Source organism: Schistocerca piceifrons, chromosome 7, assembly GCF_021461385.2.
Source record: "Schistocerca piceifrons isolate TAMUIC-IGC-003096 chromosome 7, iqSchPice1.1, whole genome shotgun sequence".
Classification (NCBI taxonomy): domain Eukaryota; kingdom Metazoa; phylum Arthropoda; class Insecta; order Orthoptera; family Acrididae; genus Schistocerca; species Schistocerca piceifrons.
The window spans coordinates 316,620,373-316,643,056 of NC_060144.1; the positions used below are offsets into that span (position 1 = coordinate 316,620,373).

The following is a 22,684-nucleotide window of genomic DNA, read 5'->3' on the forward strand; positions in this document are numbered from 1 at the left end:
ATGCATGTAAACCTGTAAGTTGGATCTGGAGCTTTTGTGCAAAATTGCTGAAATCTCTGGTTTCAAATGACATCTCTACAGACAAATCTGAATACTTGGACAGGAGATCGTGTGTTTGAATCAGTTGTTTGTTCAGGGTACTGTTTTTCATCTTTATGTACACATCGAATTCTAAAATAGTTACTACACATCAAAGATTGAGACAGTTAATTGCTGAATTTACTGAAATATTTAGGTCTCACAATGTCTGTGGAAGGTTAAGACCAACGAATGCAGTGATCAAGACAAGAAGACACCTGATTATAATTCTTTAATGGAGAGAATAAGAGCAACTGACCACACAGCAAATACATACATTACTGTTTTAATAAAAAAAGTCATTGTGAACTTGACTATATTGCTCAGTTCTGCATGATATCTGTTTAGAAATCTCTCTCATTCCATTGGCCAGCATTAGCAATTGCTAACATACTTTCATTTAGTATTGTCCTGTATCATAATCTTTCATTGCAATGTAACTAAAATAAAAAGTATTTATTCACAGAAGAGTGCAATTAGAATGTTGTGTTAAGTTGATAATGGTACACAATGTAGCAGTAGAGCCAAAGGGACTGTTACACTTGTGTGCCAATACATTTACTCCCTAACCGAGTAAGTGCTTCACAACAAAAGTGAGTTAAAGGTAAACTACACAATTCACCACCAGAACATTAAAAGTAAAACTTTCCACATAGACTATGAATCCTTTTCTAAAGTTCTGAAAGAAGTTTGTTATTCTGATGCAAAAGTTTATAACAGGTTGCTGCTAGACTTCAGGCAGAGAGCTGAAAATCATTTGCCTGCCTTATAATTTATTATTATATAAGGAGTTCGACATATGTCTAACAATGTAAAAACATTATTTGTAACTTTTCACAACTGATATCTTACATAATTGAGATACTTCATTCAGCTTCATGAAATCCTTCTTCAGGACAGTGTGTATGGCTTTGCATGTGTCCTGATCATTGCTTGTTTGGACATAAGTATCGAAATTTCTAAATCCCTTTTACTTCTTCTTGTTGCCAGAAACTGCAGTGTCGCTATCGGCCATTCTTGTGAAAATACGCTTATTATAATAGTACTTTGGTGCATTGTATGAATAGTTAGGAGTGTCAATAGGCCTTTATGTCTTCATGTCCATTTGCAAAGAATTTCGTCAGTCGTTGGTTTGGTGGCATAATCCACAAAATTAATTAATATGTGAAAACTGCCATCGCTTAAGGAGCCACTGTCTCAACTACTTAGATTGTTCTTTCTGCCTCTCACGCTTTATAAGCATTTTGTAAGACAAGTTGCGAATTCAGACCCAAGTAGAATTTCCTGGATTACAAGTTGATGTCCTCTGCATGATGATAGCCACTTGCAGCTGAAATTTCCTTCCTAGATTGACAGATGTGGGCCTCCAGCAAACTGAAACTGTGTCGTCTGAACGTGGCAATTTAAGGCCAAATGACGCTAGCTGTCATGTCATGTCACATTATGTCCCATCAAAACATTCTGCAATGCATTTCAAATGGCGGCATCCACACTGGCCATACCATCACGTCACATCCTGTCAAGACACTGCCTGCGCTGATGACCTCGATGTTGAGCGCCCATAAACCCCCCCCCCCCCAAGACACTGCCAATGTTTCTTGGGAAGAAAGATTTGATAGCTATTGTCATTCATCCATTGTTGATCATATGGCCCCCAAACTCATTTCCTTCGAATACATGACCATCCATATATCATGACACTGCCAAGGTTTCTCGGGAGGAAAGTTTTGATAGCTATTGTCATTCATCCATTGTTGATCACATGGCCCCCAGGCTCATTTCCTTCTAATACATGACCATGCATATATCACTATGTTTCGTTTCGTCGTGATTTTTGTAGTTGATATCAGTTGTTTGTTATTTTTGTTGTTTGTTATAAATTGTTTTGTTTCTTTATTTCTTTTGTTAAAATTTATAATTTTATAATAAATCACGAAAGATTATTCGAAGCAGTGAGGCAGCAGTGTGAATTGTACAACATGAGCATACTAAATTTCTTACCGTCTACTACATACTGGCAATGTTCTGTACTGGTACTGTATTTAATGTTTTACAATGAAATGGATTACAGTGTGGCTGCAACTTGAAGTCAAAAAAATACCATGTGTAGATTCATATTGATTAGTGAGTGAAATTTATTTGTGTATTGTCAGGCAATTGCAATGTTCCATAAAGAAATAGACTGAAATCTTCAGGTACTGTGACAGGCGCAAAATACTTTTTTTTTGTGAATTCTAGACCAAGTAATGTAGTAGAGTTGTTTCTTTAAATATATGTTTGTGGTAGGCTAATTTATTGTTAAGTAGGTCTCTGTATTGTGTGTGAAACAGTTTTGCAAGCATCAGTGGCCAATAGTTACGTGGATTCACTAGCTAACCCCACTACAAATAAGGCACTTGAACTATTAAAATGCAAATACAAGATGTAAACAAAACCTATAAATCTTGAAGGGAAAGTTACTGAAGGAGATATGAGCACCATACAAAAGTTTACATTGTACTGGCACTAACCTTAACCTTAAACAAACCAGTTTTTATGGGAATGGTGGCAGCCCTTAACATTTTGCAATTTGACGTTTCAAATAAAAAAAACTGGTGTTTTGACTTCCTAAAATTCTTATAAAGTGCAGGTTTCTTTTCCTCAAGCTGCTTGTAGAGTGTGTGAAAGTCCCCTTCTGTACCACATAACCATATTTTTTGTATCCACACTTCTCTGCGTTGTTTTGCATTTATTGTCTCCCTTCTCTAGTACAAAAGCTATCGCTGCGAGCAGGAAACCATTTGAGTCCAATAAATGCCTTTTTTGTACAAAAAAGGAGTCCTGATTCCACATATATATGCTACTTTGAAAATCATCTTCCAAAGATCGCTATTATCGCGAAAAAGATTTTACGACAGCGATGTGAGTTGATATCATGTGACTTCAACAGAGCTGACATACTGTGCCATGACAGACAATGTGAATACACCTCAACATGCGGTGTCATGATATGATTTGCCATGGTGGTCAGTGTTAACTGGCCATTACTGCATGCACAGTTTGCACAGACATATGCACATGTAAGCTGCTCATGCACCGACCTTAAGGCCGACTAACACAAGAAGACAACAGAGTGTTACATCACATCATGTCATGTCACAGTTACATCAGGGTGTATCACTGTGGACATCTTGTCACGACATGTCAGTTCACTTAGCCCAGTTCTGATCAGCGAAAGTTGTTAAAGTAAGTAAATCAGAACTGTGTGTTTCCTGTCCTTTCCTATGGTGGTGCTTGGCTTTGTGTCATGTGAAGTCCTTTGCTCCTAAGAGTTTCTTTTTCCTACTTTTACTCTATGAAGTTTTGTTGCTATGCACCATCTTTTTATATATTAAAAGAGAGAAGATCACTGTTCCTAAAAATGTTTTGTTCTCGCTATAAAAGTATATCTTAAGTCACACAACAAAAGTGAGATTATGAGATACCATCCATGATACAAAAAGTCAGAGTACAGTAGCGGAATGGAGGAACTAGCAATGCTTAAGTTTATTAATACCCATAACAAATTTCATAACGAGTGTTCGTGATCAGTTTTGTGCGGAAAGTGCTGCAGAGTGAAGCACATTGCATAACATTAGCATTTATTTGTTAGCGAAAATATATGCATGGAAACACATCATACAATATGTATATGGGATTAAATAGGGCCTGTTTACCTTATCCACTGTACATATTTTTAGAAGCAAATAAGGCCACTTCACATCATATCATGTTAATTCATGTCAAAAACATTCCATGATGCATTTCAAGTGATGGCATTCCCACAGGCCATCGAATGACCGCCGCGTCATGTCATGTCACGACACATCAGGAAGTACGTTTTAACGGTGTCGTCGTCTGCTAATATCAGAATTTAACCTATTTTCGTGCACTCACGTTATAGTAGTCAATTTTGTACTTTTGTGTCTTTTCCGTATTTCTGTTATTATTGTGCTTCGTTCTCGTGCCATACTGGAAATGTTCCATGACGATTTGGATATTTTTCCATTGAGTGTTCTTCCACAAGTGGGATCAGATATCTGAAAACAAAAAATTGTTTAGGCTTTACAATAACAGAACAGAGTTAGTGCCCATACTGTATAAATAAGAATATACACAATAAATCAGTTTGTACTAAATAGCATGTTAAGAGAAAAGGTGGCCTCTAATCAAGGAGAAAAATACAATTGTTTATGATGCTATTAGCTGCATAAGAAATAAATCATATGGATAAGGTAAACAGGCTCTATTTATCCCATTATATATAACTATTATCTGATGTGTGTCTATGTATAGCAGATGTCTCTCATAAGAGTCGTCAGGTGCATTTTCTCTGGTGTGTCAGCAGATATTTAAGGTAATTCTCATTTATTGTTCTGTCTCAGATACACATTTTTTAAAAATTTGGTTGCATGTTTCGATCATTCTGGATCATCTTCAGATTCAAGTAATTGCATAAGCAACCCATCTTTTCTGCTAAGAACAGAATATCATGGTACTGTTGTTCTGTGTAGACAAGAGGGGTTAAGATGCAATTACTTGCATATGAAGGTGATGCAGAGTGTTTGAAACATGTAATCGGATTAAAAAGTGTGCAATGGAGATGGAACAATAAATGAAAATAATCTTAAATATCTACTCTTATTCACTGCTGAATTCTTTCAAGACGATTATGTTTATTATGATGTTACAGCAGATATTTACAGTTTCGTTTTTGCATTGTATTGCTGGAGTCAGCCCAAACAACCAATGCTCATCAAGTCTTTTACGCTACATCCAGAGTCAATAGAAAGCTTCGGTTTGCTTCCTATTAGAAACAAAACTATTTTTGAATTGGAATTTTACGCACCCATTCGATAGAGCTTTCCGAAATTAACCTGGTGCGACATTCATTGCATCGATATGTATTAAAAGGGACAGTAAAACACGAAGAATAAACAGCAGTCCAGCAGCAGCTCAGTAGCGTTACAGGTTTGGCGATAGCAGACAGTGTGGGCAGTGCTGTCGCTGTTCGAGTACTAGTTATTCTTGGAGTTTTGCTGCAGTTGTGAATAAATATCTGTAAAATAAACATCGCACTAGAATGATATGGGATCACTCTATCGAATGGGCTTGTAAAATCTCCTTTAAAAACAATTTTATTTCTGAAGGGAAATAAACTGATGCACTATTTTTTTTTCGACTGACATGAACTAGACAATGCAGAAACTAAATTTCAAAAAACGTCTGAAACGCCAGAGAAGATGCACCTAACTGCTCCTAGGACAGACATACTGTATATTTTCGCTAGCAAATAAACGTCGCTGTTTTGAAATGTTGCCTCGCTTCTCAGCATTCTACCGCACAAAATTGATTAAGAACATTATCGTTGTCAGTTCCTCAGATGCGATACTATGCTCTGACTTTGTGTATCATGGATGGTAATTCTCAACCTCACTTTCACCATTTGGTTCTCGGCTAAGCGAATTGACGTGATGTGACGTGATGAACATGTGAATACACCTTGACATGACGATGCTGTGACATGATATGATGACCAGTGTGAACTGGCCTATAATATAATAAACAGCTGTATTTTTCTCCTTCAGTAGAGTTAGCTTTTTCACAAAAAGTCTTTTTTAATGATAATTGCTTCATCAACTTATGTTCTCACTTATTCACTGTGGGTATCAACTCTGTACTATTTCTGTAAAACCTAACATTTTTTTGCTTTTGGATATCTGACGTCAGTTGTGGAAGAAAACTTGTAGGTAATCCATAACAGGACTCTTGCAGAATGAAGTACTAACTGGGTACACATTGTGAATGCTATTTTATTGCTAGACACACCCATGAGCATCTAACCACATGGTGGTCCAAAATTCAGATTGCTTAACCACTGAAGACATCACAAACATTACTATTCTTTGTTATGAGAGTATATATATTCTACATCGATATTGTTTCGTCATTCAGCCACATCCTGCTGCAGTGAAGCCCCCACAGAGCCCCAACCACATAGCGCAGAGCACGGGGCAACACATAACAGCAACTCCTACTCCGTGATGATATCCTCAAGGTGTTGAAGTGGACAGAGAGGGCGGCTGAAACATGACTGTGAGGGTGTAGATGATGATTCCGATGAATAGGAGGTGGGAGACATCACCTGAAATTTTACCAGACGTCATGTCAGGCCGGATTGTAGCATTTGCAGTAAATCAGGGGCTCTGCGAATCATGTTGTAGTCCGGGCGGGTTTGATCTTTTCTATCAAAACAGTCGTGCACTTGTCGTGGAGAAGGATATCAGATGCATGCTCACGCCTCTGCAGAACACTGTAGAATATGAATAAGTCCATTGAAGTGACAACCATATAGTGTCATCACTAGCACTCATACTTCCACATCGCCAAGTTGGGGATGCCATAACGCTGCAGAGAAGGCATTCTGATGTTGAAGGTATGGTTTCAGTCTCATTGAACTGTTGCCAGCAGTTCAGCTGTATCAAGTAGTGCCACAGAGTTGATGAACTCTGCCAGGAGGTTCAATCTTTCACCATACAGGATCTTTGTCAATGAATCTTGAAAGTCCTCTTTGAAAGCACTGTGAGCACCAAAGAGCACCCATGGAAAGGCCTTGACTATTGTCTGCCATGTCACATCAGTGACACCCAAGTGTGCGATGCCACCACTCCATGAACCCACTGCTCTGCAGGTGGTGAGAAATCGTTCTACTCCAAAGAGGGTGCACAATTCTTTGAAGAGTACCAGCAGTACCTGGTCCATTGCTATGACAGCAGGACAAACAAACCACAAGATCCATACATGAACAAAGGCATTAGCCTTCATCTCAGCCATCATGTCCCATGTAGGTACTGCCTCAACCCACTGTGTGATGGAATCGACAGCTTACAAATTATACTTGTATCCAGCAAAACTAGGCAGTGGACTGACCAAATCCAAGTGTACGTGCTGCAACCTTTCTGCTGGAATATCTTAATGGCTGAACTCTGGGCTAGCATATCTGCCTGTTTTAAACTGTCAGTATACAAATCAGATGCGAATCCATATCACACAGTCATGCTTCAAATCTGTCCAAATGAAGCAGTCTGTTACAAGTTTTGTTGTAGAGCAGATACCTGGGTGTGGCAGGTTGTGAAGATTATCAAACACAAGTCTTCTCATTTGTGATGGAACCAACAGTCTAACATTCCCTCATGGTTCATTGCACCAAACTTGTCTGTCTGATCCAGGGAGGCAACAGTGCTCAAACCAAGGGCTGACTGATGTGTTTTGCAAAAGATCTTTGATGTGTGTATCCATTTCCTGCACTGATACAAGTTCATTATAGTTAACAGACAGAGCATTAATTCTCGAAAAGAAATCTGCCACTACATGTCGGCCCATTTAATATGTTCCACATCAGTTGTAAATTGACTATCATATTGCAAATGCCAAAAGCGTCATGGTGGAAGTCCTTCCTGGGTCTCTGTATAGCGATTGCTAGTAGTCTGTGATTCACAAAAATAGTGAAGAGCCTACCATCCACTTCTGTTTTGAAACGATGTACTGCTACTAGTTCTCGAGCAAATGCAGATCATTTGCACTGTACACTGTACGTTTTTGCAAAAACAATCGTTAAGTATTGTTGGACCCCATCGTCTAGTTGTTGGAACACTAGCCTGATAGCCATATCACTCTCATCAGTAATGATAGATAAGGAGTGTCATTTACAGGCTGTACTAGAGTCATAGCCTGCTGGAAAGACGCTTTGATGTTATCAAAGTCCCTGAGAATTTCTGTAGTCCACATCAACGTTTGCCTACCATGTTTGTTGCTGCTTTTCAGTGTGTCCATGAGAGCAGCTAGAGTGGCCACAGGCTGTGGTAGGTGTTGCCCATAAAAGCTGATAGTTCGCAAAAATCGTTTCAATTCTATGTTTTTTTCTGTGATGAGTCACACCCCAGAGGGATTAATCATATGTCCTAAAAGCGTGACTTCCTCCAGCTGTAGTTGGCACTTGTCTTTAGATCTAAAATACGCCATGACGATCAAGGGTGTCGAACACAGAGTGGAGGGGGACCTCATCGTCTGCCAGAGATGGCGAAAAACTCAAAATGTTATCGAGGTATGAACAACAAAAAGAAAAATGTCTTAAAATTTGATCGATAAAATGTTGCCACATCTGTGTGATGTTTTGTAGAGCATAAGGCGTGAGAAGGAACTTATACTACCCAAATAGTGTATTAACAGCTGTCTTTGTCACGTCTTCCAGAGCGATGGGTATGTGAAGATATGCCTTTTTGCAGTTGAGTACATTGAAGACAGATGCCCCTCCCAAGACGTGAGAAAAATCCAGAATGTTTGGAATAGGGTATCTCTCTGGTTCCGTTCATGCAATTAGCGAAAGATAATCCTCAGTCATTCTATGAGACCCATAATTCTTTGGGATCAAATGTCCAATAGTCTCACAATCTCATTGTTGAGTAGCTTGCCTGTAATATCTTTTGCTATATGCATTTTGTCAGGCGCCAAACGCCGAGCCTTATAATGAACTTGTGGCCCAGGTGTCATAATGGTACAGTGCACTGTGTCATCATTCACACAATACCTGGCTGACCATATGCGCTGCTTGGTAGTGTCACTCATCACTTATGTGGAGGTGGAACGCACACTTAAACTCTCATGCGCTGGACTAACCCTGGCCTCAGGTATGCATGTAGGCAATGACGTCTTCTGGCATAGACGCTGAACAGACTATTGCAGCAGCTGTAGCAGTGGCTGTTATTCTAGATTTTGCTGTTGTTGTTGTTGTTGTTATGACTGTTTTTGTAAGAGAGCGATGTTGTCACTAGCATTGCTCAAGTCCTTTCGTAATGCAAGCAGTTTTTCAGTTCTGTACTCGTTGTACAAAAATTCAGATGTTCCTGTCTCGTAATCTCGGATTTCTTCACCATGCTGCAGAGATCGGCTGCTAAAGCTTGCTCAAGTTCCATATCCTCATTGGAAGATGGTGCTGACAGAGAGGTAATTGAGCTGGAGGTGACCTGGAATAGCTGTAAACTGTCTTCCCACTACACATCTGACAGAGTACTCTCACTACCAAATCAGCTGCAAGTGAGCACTTGTGCATCTTCTTTTTGAAGCAGGCATGATGCTGTCACATTTGGGACTGTGCTGAAGCCACAGCATGTAAAGAGCTAGAGACAACTGATGGTGGGGCAGATATAGGCTAAAAGTAAAAAAAGAAAGGAAGTTTAGGGTTAAACGTCCTGTCGATGTCAGGGTCATTACAGTTGGAGCACAAGCTGGGATTGTTTCAAAGATGTCAAGGAAATCGGCCACATCCTTTCAGAGGAACCATCCTAGAATTTGCCAGTAGAGGTATAAGAAAAACATGGAAAACACAAACCAGTAAAGCCAGATGTGGATTTGAACCACTGTACTCCAAATGTGAGTCTAGTGTAGATGGAGGTCAATGGACCCTCTTCATGTAACGCTGGGAGAGCTCGGGGCTCCTTGGTCGGTGGAGCCCATGTGGAGCAGTTGTGCCTTCTTACTGCCTGCAGGTAGCAAGAGTTGAGCTTTGTGGGAGGCATCTACAGTCCTTTGCGTTGCTGGGGAATTCCATGTAACCTGTCGCCCAAAAATAACCTATTCTTCGTAGCACAGTGATTTTTCACGATTAACGCAGTCTGAATGAGTGGTGAAAGCATCCAAATGGCCCACAACGTGCTGTCTTGCATAATACCCCGCGATATAGGTTCTTGAAGTAGGATCCAAAGTTGCGAGGGTGTGTTGTAATGAATTCTGTCTTCAAATATGACTTGTTGAAGTTGTTGTTCTCCTGTCTTTGTCAGATGTTGGTGTGGGGGTGCCTGTAGAGTGTCGCTGATGATGTGGCATGGCTGCAGAGGCTGCACAGCAAGTTTATAAATTCCTTTGTATCATCCACAATATCATAACACTGCAAAATGAGTTTGACAATCCGAAATCTCTCAGTAATGTAACTGAAAAGTAGCCAGTTAAGATAATCATAGGGCTCAGATGAAACATCACCTCACCAAATTCCAGTCTATGTGGCTGACGAGCACTCGTTGCACCAGCATGAAAGGAAACCTGGGTATGTGACACAGGCTTAATCAGTTGCACAGAGCTTTGAGGATGAACGGGTTCATCTGGAACAACAGCAGCATAGGAGAGCCGAGTGGTAAACTATGCAACTGTCATTCACTTTAAAGTATGTAGTTGGAGTAATACTTCGATGGTCTACAGTACCAACATCAACGAATTAGCGTTCACTGGGCGAGACTAACTGACACACATTTTGTTCCCGCTCATGGCCTCCATTGGCGTCATTGTCTGTGCACTGCATCATTCTTTGGTTACATCTGATTATGGTTAATAGGCAGGAAACTGTTCAGTGGAGCAATGTCGTTCCACTATTCTGCATGAGGTGTTGTAAAAACCGATGTTCATATAATGTATCCGTTGCTGAATGAACAGTTGAGTGTCGCACAAATCCAAAATGGACGGGCAAACTACAGTACGGAAACAGGGTTATCACTGTAAGTAATCCATAGCAGGAGCCATGCAGAACGAAGCACTAACTGGATATACACTGTGAATAGTGTTTTGTTGTTATTAAATGAAACAACACACTTCAGCATCTAGGTATATGGCAGTCAAAAAGTGGATTGCTTAAACACTAAAGATATTACAAACATCACTGCTCTCATCGTCTATATCGATACTGTTTTGTCGTTCATTCGCATCCTTCTAGAGTGACGTCTCCACGCACTCGACGGAAAAAATATCCCAGTGGCCAGGGAACACATTCAATCTTCCACGAAAAGTAAGAGCAATGATGAAATAAAATTTAAGAAGAAACAAAAACACAAAATCCACGGCTGTAACATGATTGAGCGCTGAGCAAATAGGTTAACTTACCAGAATGAGATTTTCACTTTGCAGCGGAGTGTGCGCTGATATGAAACTTCCTGGCAGATTAAAACTGTGTGCCCGACCGAGACTCGAACTCGGACCTTTGCCTTTCGCGGGCAAGTGCTCTACCTTCTGAGCTACCGAAGCACGACTCACGCCCGGTCCTCACAGCTTCACTTCTGCCAGTATCTCGTCTCCTACCTTCCAAACTATACAGAAGCTCTCCTGCGAACCTTGCAGAACTAGTACTCCTGAAAGAAAGAATACTGCAGAGACGTGGCTTAGCCACAGCCTGGGGGATGTTTCCAGAATGCGATTTTCACTCTGCAGCGGAGTGTGCGCTGATAAGAAACTTCCTGGCAGATTAAAATTGTGTGCCCGACCGAGACTCGAACTTGGGACCTTTGCTTCTCACGGGCAAGTGCTCTACCATCTGAGCTACAGAAGCACGACTCACGCCCGGTCCTCACAGCTTCACTTCTGCTAGTATCTCGTCTCCTACCTTCCAAACTTTACAGAAGCTCTCCTGCAAACCTTGCAGAACTAGCACTCCTGAAAGAAAGGATACTGCGGAGACATGGCTTAGCCACAGCCTGGGGGATGTTTCCAGAATGAGATTTTCACTCTGCAGCGGAGTGTGCGCTGATAAGAAACTTCCTGGCAGATTAAAATTGTGTGCCCGACCGAGACTCGAACTTGGGACCTTTGCTTCTCACGGGCAAGTGCTCTACCATCTGAGCTACAGAAGCACGACTCACGCCCGGTCCTCACAGCTTCACTTCTGCCAGTATCTCGTCTCCTACCTTCCAAACTTTACAGAAGCTCTCCTGCAAACCTTGCAGAACTAGCACTCCTGAAAGAAAGGATACTGCGGAGACATGGCTTAGCCACAGCCTGGGGGATGTTTCCAGAATGAGATTTTCACTCTGCAGCGGAGTGTGCGCTGATATGAAGCTTCCTGGCAGATTAAAACTGTGTGCCCGACCGAGACTCGAACTCGGGACCTTTGCCTTTCGCGGGCAAGTGCTCTACCATCTGAGCTACCGAAGCACGACTCACGCCCGGTCCTCACAGCTTCACTTCTGCCAGTATCTCGTCTCCTTCCTTCCAAACTATACAGAAGCTCTCCTGCGAACCTTGCAGAACTAGCACTCCTGAAAGAAAGGATAGTGTGGAGACATGGCTTAGCCACAGCCTGGGGGATGTTTCCAGAATGCGATTTTCACTCTGCAGCGGAGTGTGCGCTGATAAGAAACTTCCTGGCTTCGGCAGCTCAGATGGTAGAACACTTGCCCGCGAAAGGCAAAGGTCCCGAGTTCGAGTCTTGGTCGGGCACAGTTTTAATCTGCCAGGAAGTTTCAGGTTAACTTACGATAGCAGACAACGGTATCGTCAAAATTTTTTTCCCGACTAATCTCGACGTGGGCTGACAGTTGGTTGAGGGCCTATGATAATGCCATCACTTGAAATGCATTGTGGAATATTTTGACATGATGAGATGCTTTAGCCAGTGTGAAATGGACTTAAAACTTTCTTGTGGAGAAACCTTGGCGGTGACATTACCATTTATTGCCATAGCTACATCGTTCGCCAATCAAGAATGGATAGACTGCGTAAACCAAAGAAGACAAAGTAAATATTCCTGAGTTCCAATCAAGAACAACTGCCAAGATGCGAAACATGGAATTAGATATCCTCAGTGTCGCAAAGCAGCTTAAATCACTTAGTAAAGGCAAGCCTTCTGGTCCAGATTGTATACTAGTCAGGTTCCTCTCAGAATATGCTGACACAATAGCTCCATATTTAGCAATTATATACAAGTGCTCGCTCACAGGAAGATCTGTACCCAAAGACTGGAAAATTGTTCAAGTCACACCATACCCCAGAAGGGCAGTAGGAATAATCCGTTGAATTACAGGCTCATACCACTGACGTCGATTTGCAGTAGGGTTTTGGAACATATACTGTATTCGAACATTATAAAGTAACTCGAAGAAAACGATTTATTGACACACAGTCAGCACGGATTCAGAAAATATCATTCTTGTGAAACACAACTAGCTCTTTATACTCATGAAGTAATGAATGCTATCGACAGGGGATGTCAAATAGAGTCCATATTTTTGGATTTCCAGAAGGCTTTCGACACCGTTCCTTACAAGCATCTTCTAACCAAACTGCGTGTCTATGGAATATCGCCTCAGTTGTGCGACTGGATTCGTGATTTGCTATCAGAAAGGTCACAGTTCGTAGTAATAGACGGAAAGTAATCGAGTAAAACAGAAGTACTATCCGGCGTTTGCCAAGGAATTGTTATAGGCCCTCTATTTTTCCTGGTCTATATTAACAATATAGGAGACAATCTTAGTAGTTGTCTTAGATTGTTTGCAGATGATGCTGTCATTTACCGCCTTGTAAAGTCATCAGACGACCAAAAGGAATTGCAAAATGGTTTAGATAAGATATCTGTATGGTGCGAAAAGTGGCAATTGGTTCTGAATAAAGAAAAGTATGAAGTTATTCACATGAGTACTAAAAGAAAGCCACTAAATTTCGATTGTGCGATAAGTCTCACAAATCTTAAGGCTGTAAATTCAACTAAATACATAGGGATTACAATTACAAATAACCTAAATTGGAACGATCACATAGATAATATTGTGGGGACAGCAAACCAAAGACTGCGATTCATTGGCAGAACACTTAGAAGGTGCAACAGGTCTACTAAAGAGACTGCTTACTCTACGCTTGTCTGCCCTGTTCTGGAGTATTTATATGCGGTGTGGGATCCGCATCAGGTAGGACTGACAAATGACATCGAAAAAGTAAAAAGAAGGGCAGCTCGTTTTGTATTATCGCGAAATAGGGTAGATAGTCCCACAGGCATGATATGTGAATTGGAGTGGCAATCATTAAAACAAAGTCATTTTTCGTTGTGACAGGGTCTTCTCATGAAATTTCAATCACCATTTTTCTCCTCTGATTGCGGAAACGTTCTGTTGGCGCCCACGTACATAGGGGCAAACGATCATCAAGATAAAATAAGAGAAATCAGGGCTCGGACAGAAAAATTTAAGTATTCGTTTTTCCCGCGCGCCGTTCGAGAATGGAACGGTAGAGCAACAGCATAAAGGTGGTTCACTGAACCGTCTGCCAGGCACTTTATTGTGAATAGCAGAGTAATCACGTAGATATAGATGTGAATGTTACCATATTAGGATTACAAAAGCATTATAATAGAGAAATAAATTAGCTTAATTATTCATAATAATACAGAAAAAATTGCATAAGTATAGCATAACACTTAATGGTATGTGGAGCGAGTAACTCTTAAAAAGTACATGTTCACTTCATTTTGTATGACAGTGCATTGTTTAGATACTCAAATCTGTTGTTTCACTGTCAAAGAACTCATTTTAGCTGCACTGTGGTTTTAGGTGTAGATTTTGCGACATCTTCCTCGACATTTCATCAAGTACAAGAACTGAATATTAGTATTTAGATGGCTGAACATTTTAATAGATATAGTTGGAAAACTGTCCCGTGTCATGGAGAGTCAACAGCTTGGAATGTCTATGTCTTCCTTACTGCACTTGTTATAGTTGTGGACGTCACTCCTGTTGGTGAATGTTCCATGACTTTCTTTCACATACATGAGACTAATGAAGACATATTGATTGGAAATTGTGATCACTCCTAGACACATGCAAAAGGTTTTGCAGTGGTCCAGTATCCTGTTTGATGTTATTGTCCTTATTGTTTTTTGTAGTAGCAGAATTTTCTTGCAGCCTGTCCCCATAGTAACAGACCACAGCTGATATGACTGTGGAACAGTACTTCAGTTTCCTCAAAAGGTATGTAGCTGATGACAGTTTATCACACATGTGCACTGTATTCTTGCCAAGTGAGTTTACTGTCCACCACGATCCCAGAAGCTTCGCAATTCCTGCGGTTTTTAAGTATCCTTTGTCACTGAGGCTAAATTGCAATTTTTTGCGTTTTTTTCACGTATTTTCATTTCTTATAAGAAATCATTCCCTTGCAGCATCAAAACAAAGCATCCACTTCTTCTTGAGCCTTGCTGGCATCAGTGTCTTTCAAGTACAGGGTTGTGTCATCTGCGAATTGCAAGTACTGCCCGTGAGAACTTAAATCATTTACAGATACTAGGAACAGGAGGTGGCCCATTGCTAGTCCCTGTAACACATGGCATTCCGACTTCCGTTAACATGACAGTGCTTCTTGGACTGATACAATCTGCCTTCTGTTCTCCAAATAAGGTTTGAGGTTGCTAAAATAGTGCCTCCAACTTCGTATTTACTGAGCTTATTTAGGAGTACCTTATGAGGCAGGCACTCAGACGTTTTCCTAAGACTAAATTCACACTGGCACCGTCATGTCACGGCAAGGTGTATTCACACTGTCTGTCGTGTCACGGCTTGTTAAGTCAGTTCAAGTCACATGATGTTAACTCGAAAGGTCGACGGCAAAGTTTTTTTTCGCGGGATTTGGGATCTTTGCAAGGTGATTTTCAACTGTTTTTACGCACAAAATGTACCATGGAGGTAAGAATAAGGGGAGATGGCGCTACGTATCCCAGCCGTACTACGTTTTGAAGCCATGGGAGCGTGGCTCGCTGCCATGACACTCTGACCAAAACATTGCCAGTGTGCTATAGTGCTGCGTGTATTACAGTCGCTAATTGCACTACATACACATGTAACGTCATCAGATTGGTTGTTTCAACGTTTTTGTTTAAAATAAAATCTCGTAAAGGCGAAATTCCGCGTTTCTTCTGATTAAAAATAGTTTTTAATGTAATATTACGAATAGCTAGCCTTCTATGTAAACGATACAATTTTGTTAATTCAAGTAATAAACGTGTATCACAAACTAAATAATAGAAACTGAAAACTAAGTTAGCTATACCCTCCCTCCAAAGCCCCATAAATACATCTTGTTTGTAATACGTAATGGGACATTTCAGTTACGTTACACTACTGGGAAACACTGTTCATTACCATCAATATTTACTGAAATACGGTACAAAGAATGGCAAATCTACACAGTGTCCTGTTTAGGCCTATACTTTACGCCAGTTAATGTAGTGTTAGCTTTTAATTTGGTACATGATGAAGACAAAGTGAGTTACTCAACACTTCGATTATCGACAATACGTACGTATTATACTGAAACGTGAACTTGAAAACTAAGAATTTAATTATTTGAATTAACATACCTTTTGCAAATGTTTTGGGTGTGTAGGGAGAACTGATGGTACAGCATTTTCTCGGAGCCTTACAGTTTTAAGGGAAGTTCGGTCTATGTCCTCTTCTCGGAAATGCTGAGAACATATAGTGCTCCATTTAGACGCACGCCAATTCTTCCTCCTCACGGCATTCTCCCACAGAGCTTTCCGACTTTCATTTTTAGGAAATCTAAAATCATTCAGGAGAAAAAACACGCTATAGTACAAGTACCGATGTAGCACACGCTCATTCACAATGAAGTTGTAACATCACACTTAACGAGACAACTTACACATGAAATGTTATTCCCTTCGATTTCGCATCACAATCAGAACGATTCGTACATCCGAACAGCACACAAGTCACCATAATAGCGCAAAATCCTTCCAAAAGCGAGCGACAAGCCTAAATACACAAGCTTACAGCAGCAATGTTTTGGTCGGATTGAGATGGCTACCCTCGGCTTCACATAGCTTCACAGCTGTGACGTCACGGCGTCTCCCTCTATTCTTACCTCCATGAAATGTACATATTAAAAATATATAGAAAGTGGTAGTTTTTATACGTCCATATTTCTTCGAAAATGACATTTATTGGCCTCAAATTTTTTTACAGCTTGCGGGGATAACATTTATACTAGAGAAGGAAGACAGAAGTGCAAAGCAACACAAAAAAGTGTGTGGTTCGAAAAATGTAATTACAGAGTACAGTAAGGGAATTTCACATACTATACAAGGAGCTCGAGAACGAGAAATCTTCATCTTATATTTTATAAAGCCGAAGCATTTGTTTTTTTTAAATTTGTTATGTCAAATTGCACCCAGAATCAGTAAAAGGAAGACAGCCTTACAAGCTGCCATCATATCCCGTGAAAAATTCGTTTGTTTAAGGTTAAGTGTAGTTGCCAGTCCAGTGCAAATTCTTTGTGCAATAATCATATCTCCCTCAGTACCTTTCCCTTCAAAAACTTACAGACTTTCTTTGAGTTCTGCATTTTGCTTTTAACAGTTCAGGCATCCGATTTGTACTGGAGTTAGATGGTGAAACCACACAAATATTGATCACTGATTCTCGCAAATCTGTTTTACACACAATCCAGAGAGCTATTGAACAATAAATAAGCCCGTCATATACACGTAATTAAACAAACAAATAGCAGTGTGTGAAGCTTATAGTCCATTTCTTTACGAAACGCTACAGATGCCCGACAGCATATAAATAAATTCCACCTACTAATCAATCCTATTCTAACCACAATACATTTTTCACTTCAAGTTGTAGCCATACTGGAATGTATTTCACTGCAAAATTTAAATACCATACCGCTGGTATAAAAATCCCCTTTATAAATAGAGAGCAAGGAATTTAGTAGGCTCATGGCGTACTGCTCAGACTGCTGCCTCACTGGTTCAATTAATCTTTCGTGATTTATTATAAAATTATAAATTTTAACAAAAGAAATAATGAAACGAAACAATTTATAACAAATAACGAAGAAAGAGCAACTGATATTAAACACGAAAACAACAACGAAACCAAATATGGAGACCTGCTTATGGTCGTATATCGGGAGGAAATTAAATGTGGATCATTTGATCAATAACGGACGGACGATGTCAGCCGTCAAAACTTCCGAAATCCGAGGAACCTTGACGGTGACGAGACGTGACGTGAAGTGACGGCCCATGGAGGTAAGAATTCTTACCTCCATGTGACGGCCAGTGTGAATTGGTCTTAAGATCGCCAAGTGTCAGTGCAACAGACTCTTTGTTCTCAAAACATGTGACGTTTCTTGCCGTTGGCGGCCTGCGTGCATCCAACACTAGAAATGTATTGTGGAATGTTTTGATGTGACAGAACGGGTAAATCACAATTTGTGTGAATTATCCTTTGACTGCATCTCAGTGGAATTTTCGATAATTTGAGATGAATGTTTTCAACTTGCGTTGTACTTAATGTAGTATCTTTGACAAACGCTTTGGTTTGTCATATACAGGAAGTTATCGATGGATGATAAAATTAAATAGCCAGCTGTGGATGGCCCTAGGGCGGTTGAACATGTTGAGAATGTTATTAAGGCTAATGGAGCGAAACATTGTGAGCAATATAATTGACTTAATAATAGAGGTTTTATGTTTGTATATTAATTTCTTACTTCCACATCATCACCAAGTATGGCGTCTTAATGTCACTTTACATTAGCAAGAGAATTTTCAATAAAATTGATCAAAGTAAAGAAATTGGTTTTCAATATATTATAATGTATTTCGTTGTCCGAATGACCCTGCCCAAACGCCTGTTTCACTTTTAGCGGAGAGATAAAACAAATGAGGATTTACTGCCGGTAGACTTGTAACTTTCGTTGTGTCAGCATTTCGACAGCAGTTCTTAACGGAACTTGGATACGTATAGCACCGTTGTCACTTTACGATGATTAACTGCACGTAATCGAATCGTAACAATATCATCTGCAGAATTGAAGAAACTAATAGACGGTAATGCGTTTGCTGTAAATGATGATAGGCTAGAGAAATTACACTTTTATATCAATCAAAGATTACACGATGTTTTGTGAAATAATTAATGTATCCGTACGGAAATGAATGTCTTGGGCGTAAGGGTACGCGGGAAACTCCGTACTTTTACTACCTTCCCATGTTAAGGAGTGATTCCAAATCCTGGAAAGCCAGTATCTGATTTGTGGACCATTGGTTTTTTGCTCCCAATTTATTTATTTCACAGCTCCCGTAACGGAAGACAACATTTGAGAATCAAAAAGAGCCAAATTACATCTGACGGCGTGAAACAGTAGCCTCGATAAATACTGAATGTTAAAACTTATCTGTTATTTAAAATACTATAAACAAACAGATGATAAAATTAGGAGAAATCTTGATAGGGATTTTCAGCCCAAATGTAGATAGATAGCTAATGAAAAGAGTGACAAATTTACGTTTGCAGTCGACTTGGATTCCATATTTCTTGCAGGTCTATTAGTTTGGTAAACAGTTTTGTTTTTGAATACAGAACTAAATTTTAAGCAACAGGAAAGGAAGCCAATTCTTTATTGAAATTAATTACAAATTCGTAATATGTGTTACACAGTTCAGCTTAAATCAATTTTGGAAACCAAATGTGTTATAGTTATAATACTCAGAAATAAAACTGTCTCCTATTGCTTTCATCTGCTGTAAACATGTTACTTCAATTACCCCGAAAGATTATATGACCTAGTGTGCAAAATAAGCTATATCCTACTTGTTGCTAGATGGGATAATTTGAAGTGCACATCAAATCTGAATGACTGGTTTTGATGAGAGCATCAGAGGATTGACTGTTTTTACGTGATATACATATGAAAATTTCACTGCTTAGTGTTATTTTAATATATGACTCTTCTTGTACGTCTCTGGTGTCTGTTCTTCATTCAAGTTTCTTACCTAAAGGATTAGATTCTGGCAACTTACTCATGCAGAGCTAATATGGAAAAAGAAAGAGTTCTTACATAATTATATTAAGGCTAACTATGTAGATACCCCCCACCCTGTCCCAGTAAATTTTGAATTATTTATTTATTTATTATGAATCTGTATTCCTAAATTTGCTGTCTGTAAGAGAGCAGCAAGCAGTTAATACCCTGTGGTGACTTCGTTGAAGATGTTTCCAGAATGAGATTTTCACTCTGCAGCGGAGTGTGCGCTGATATGAAAGGCAAAGGTCCCGAGTTCGAGTCTCGGTCGGGCACACAGTTTTAATCTGCCAGGAAGTTTCGTTGAAGATGATCTAATGGATTCTGAAAGGAAAAATGATCTGGAAATCTTATTTGGATCCTACAATTAGATCTTGTTATTTGAATTTCCAGCATGGGTGCATAAAGGCAGTAGGATCCTAATTGATAATGTTTTCATTGTTGAAGCTCAAAGCAGGAAAATAACTGTTTACCCAGTCAAAAGTGCTTTCTCTGATCATGATGCACAGTTAGTTAGGACAAATGATGTAGTGCACTACACTAAAGATACTCATAGTGGACTTAGGTAGAATAAGTAATAACTTGAGGAAAATTAATGTTTTTAGGAATAGTTTACAAGAGATGATCTGGAATGAAATTTATAATGTACAGAAAAAAAAAAATCTGTTCTATGATAAACTCTTATCATTATTTGAAAATAGCTTTCTTCATAAGCTAATTAAAAAGGAAATTTAACAGGCATGTACAAAACCATGAATCACTAGAACGACTATGGGACATGCTGTAGTTCCACACTACAAAACTCAAAATTACTAAGAAAAGTTATTAAAAATGGAGGAACATTTACATAACATCAAAAATCAGTAATTCTGACAACAGACTTAAGGTTATTTGGAATGTAGTGAAATGAGAGGCAGAACAACCAGCCACAGATTTAATATCACTATTGAACTGAATGGAAGGCCTATAAATGATGAGTCACAGGTTGCAAATATATTTAATAATCATTTCTTACATGTAGTAGAAAGTACAGGAACAAACAGTTCAAGAGAAAAAGCACAGCAGTATGCTGAAAAATTAACTCTCATAAAATTCAGGCATCACAGCAGTATGTTGAAAAAGTAACTCTCATAAAATTCAGTCATATGGATGTGTCACCAACTTCTCCTTCTGAAATTAAAAAAAATTGTGGATTCTCTTAAAAATAAAAACTCATCTGGTTTTGTTGGTGTTTCCAATAGAGTACTAAAGATTTGTTCCCATATAATAACCCCATTCTTATATGAAATATGTAATGCATCACTAGATCAAGGCATTTTTCCAAAGAAACTGAAATATACCATTGTCAAACCTCTCTGTAAGAAAGGTGGTAGGAGGAATGTTAATAACTACTGACCTCTTTCACTGCTGATGGCAGTTTCCATAATTTTTGAGAAGATGATGTGTTCTTGACTAATTTCTCACCTGAACAACAACTTCTTCAGCTAATCACAGTTTGGATTTCAGAAGAGTTGCTCTACTGAGAATGACATTGATATACTCACTCACCAAATTTTATAAACATCAAATAATAAAATACTGCTGGCTGGTATTTTCTGTGATCTATCTAAGACATTCAACTGAGTGAATCACAGTTTTCTCTTATGCAAACTGAAATTTTATGGGGTTGATGATATAACTAACCGGTGGATAATGTCTTGCCTTACAAAAATAGATAAATAAATGGAGAAAGTTGTACCTAACAATGCAACCAATATAGTAAGGGAACATTTCACTGGATAAAGAGAAATCACCTATGGGTTTCCCCAAGACTCAATCTTAGGTCCACTATTGTTCCTCAAGTATGTAAATGATCTTCCATGTAATATACAACAAGCATAATTAGTTCTTTTTGCAGATGGCACTAGTATTGTAATCAGCCGAAGCATTCACACAGAAACAGAAGAAATGGCAAACATTGCCCTTAAAGGTGTCATTGGTTCTCTGTGTGTGGTTTGACTCTCAGTTTCAAAAAGACTTAACATTTTCAGTTCTGGGCATCTAGGGCTACTACAACAATGACGTCTCCCCTGACATTCTGGGTGACTACTCTGAACTCTACTTCTTTTCCTAAAGCTATCCATATCGTTTCCTTTCATCTGTTCAACCCTTACGCCAATGATGAGTGCAACACATGCTAATAAAAAAATAAATATGATAGAAACTTCAAAATTCTTGGTTATCCTTGTTGATGAGAATTTAAATTGGAAAAATCACATTTTGGAACTCCTAAAACATCTTAGTTCAGCCACTTTTGCATTTAGAATCTTCATAAAGCTTGGGGAGAGGCACATAAATAAGTTGACATATTTAGCATATTTTCATTTGATAATGTCATATGGAATGATGATGTGGGGAAACTCATCTTTAGAAAATGAAGACTTCATTACTCAAAAATAAAATATGGTGCTCACTCATGATCATCTATAAGACATCTGTTTAAAGAGTTGGGAATTCGGTATACTGGTTCACAGTTTATTTATTCCCTCATGAAGTTTATTGTAAATAATCCACTGCAGTTTGAAAGGAACAATGATGTACATGATTACAGTATCAGAAGAAAAAATGACATTCATTATTCCACATTAAAGTTGTTTTTAGTGCAAAAGGGGAGCACAGTGTTGCAACTAAAATTTTTGATCACTTACCCAGTGATATAAAAGTCTGAGAGAAAGCAAAGTAAAATTTGAAAACTAACTAAACAGGTTTCGCCTTGACAACTCATTTTATTGTGTAGAAGAATTTCAATTACTGTAAAATGTAAAAGGTGGTAGATAGGAATTACTAATTCACATCTATATATTAAAAAAAGAATACTTTATTAATGTTCAGCATGTAGCCATATTTAAAAATTAAGTTGTGATGTGTGTGTAAAATGGCTCAGTCTGCATTATTACAATTAATCATGTAG

General features: G+C 39.1%; 1 protein-coding gene across 1 annotated transcript in view; it reads left to right on the plus strand.

Moving 5' to 3' along the window:
• Window positions 1-18,040: 18,040 nt before the first annotated feature.
• LOC124804670 overlaps window positions 18,041-22,684 on the plus strand; it is a 221,407-nt gene continuing 216,763 nt past the window's right edge. Inside the window, exon 1 of the mRNA XM_047264912.1 lies at window positions 18,041-18,362. The gene's annotated coding sequence lies outside the window, so the exon portion shown is untranslated. The remainder of the gene's footprint in view (window positions 18,363-22,684) is intronic.